The sequence below is a fragment of the Gadus macrocephalus genome, chromosome 6, assembly GCF_031168955.1.
Source record: "Gadus macrocephalus chromosome 6, ASM3116895v1".
NCBI classification, from domain to species: Eukaryota; Metazoa; Chordata; class Actinopteri; order Gadiformes; family Gadidae; genus Gadus; species Gadus macrocephalus.
The window spans coordinates 23,954,506-23,957,005 of record NC_082387.1 but is presented as its reverse complement, the minus strand read 5'-3'; positions in this window follow the sequence as shown (position 1 = coordinate 23,957,005).

The window sequence follows — 2,500 nt, the reverse complement described above, 5'->3', positions numbered from 1 at the left end:
GCAGCCACAGCAGCGGGGAAACAATTAAAAATCCCAATGAGATGACATTGAATACAAACTTGTGATAATTGAAGACAAGATGATATAATGTCAGGGACGAGAGAGAAGAAAAGAAAGTACACACGTGAATAATTGACCATGTGTCCTTGCGTCCTTTCCTTCTCCATGGTTGTTGTGCGTTCTGGGAGTGTTTGTGGTGAAGGTGATCTCGGGAAATGTGTAGTTGTGGTAGCAGAAGCTACTGCTATGTATTTAGCTCTCTCTCTCTCTCTCTCTCTCTCTCTCTCTCTCTCTCTCTGCCTTCCCCCCTCTCTCTCTCTCTCTCTCTCTCTCTCTCTGCCCCCCCCCCCCTCTCTCTCTCTCTCTCTCTCTCTCTCTCTCTCTCTCTCTCTCTCTCTCTCTCTCTCTCTCTCTCTCTCTCTCTCTCTCTCTCTCTCTCTCTCTCTCTGTCCCTGTCTCTCTCTCTCTCCATCTTTCTCTCTCTCCATCTTTCTCTCTCTTAGTATGACTCTCATTCTCTCACAGGTTAGCATAGAATATTAACTTTACATAATGAGAAACTTCTTGTCATTAACTATGTATCTTTTTTAACTGTGTATTATACTATGGTGTATAAAAGGCATATATGTATTAAAGACATATATGTATTAAAGACATATATGTATTAAAGACATATCACTTTCCATTACATTTTGAATATTTTTTTAAAGCTATTACATTTGGATGAATGTGAAGGAGTGCTGGTTGTGGGCCTTTATAATACACTGTTTCTATTCAAGCTAGAGGTCTTTTAAATCAGTTATGTATGTATAGGTTAAAACTTCTGCGTACGTTGGAGGACCATTTCATCCATTGAAGAAAACCATTTTCCACCAAGAATAAACTGAAAGGGTGTCTGAAGGTTTATATATCTATACTACCAAGCCTGATAAGAAACAAGAGATTAAATTGCATCACTCCATTATGATAAATAGATTAATAAATAGAGAATAGACAATCCAACCGAATCGAATTGGATTGTTCAAATCGATTATGGTTGATTTGTTTAAGTGGAGATTCAATTTGAAAATCCAAATGTAACAATTGAGAATTAATAACTAGCGATGTTGTTTTCACAGTGGATTGTCTGATAAAACTGATACTCCGTGTACAATGTATGCAACGCATAAAAAAAACATTCTGCCATAATAGATTGCGTCCCATCTAAGTAATTGAACTGTGGGCAAATCAGAGATCTCATTATGCACTGAATCATTTCCTGTAGGAATTGCAATCGAATCTAATCATCGTGAGGCCCGAGATTTAAACCCCAGTACACCGTAAGCCCCTATACAGTAGTGGCTGGGAATCGAATCTGCACACTTCAAACGATGTTGGTCCACACTGCCACAGTGAAGTACCCATTATAAACCTCCCATCCTATATAACCTCACACACACAGACACACACAGACACACACACACACACGCACGCACGCACGCACACACGCACGCACGCACGCACGCACGCACGCACGCACGCACGCACACACGCACACACGCACGCACACACGCACGCACGCACGCACACACGCACACACCCACACACAGACACAGACACACACACACACGCACACACAGACACACACGCACACACACACACGCACACACAGACACACACACACACACACACACACACACAGGATACTGTTATATTTACCTTAAAACAGCTAGCTTTAGGAGAAAATCTATTTCATATTTTTCTCCCAAGCTCAAACTGATTTGTATGCATGTTCAGTAAGGAACTGAGCCAGATTGGAAATGGACCCTTGTTTGGTTCGTATTTAAAGATCACAATTGTTCAGGAACATTTGTCCAGCTGTTTTCCCTGTCACTGGGACCATGTTGTCTATTCTATAGGGTTGGGTGTGGGTGTAGTGTTGACACATGTTAGTGCTGCCTGATTAGGGGACATAAAGAGGCAGCTACCGCTAACACCATTCAGCCATTTTGTCTCGTCGTGTCTTGGGCTAGCTTGAGTCGATCGGTTTGAGTGTGTATGTGTGTGTGTGTGTGTGTGTGTGTGTGTGTGTGTGTGTGTGTGTGTGTGTGTGTGTGTGTGTGTGTGTGTGTGTGTGTGTGTGTGGGGGGTGTGTGTGTGTGTGTGTGTGTGTGTGTGTGTGTGTGTGTGTGTGTGTGTGTGTGTGTGTGTGTGTGTGCATGCACGTGTGTGCTAGGCTGTGTGTATGAGGCTTTTGTTAAGGTAATGTTGAAATGCTGAGACAAGGAGAGTGATAGAGAAGGAGCGAGAGAAAGAGAGGGAGAGAGAGAGACAGAGAGCGAGAAAGAGAGAGAGAGAGAGAGAGAGAGAGAGAGAGAGAGAGAGAGAGAGAGAGAGAGAGGGGGAGAGAGAGGGAGAGGGAGAGAGGGTACACCGTGAAAAACCACACTAAAGACAATCGATGACCTAACGCAAAGTTTTTGTAACAAAAAAGACAAAGTTCGGTCATTATTTTTTAAAC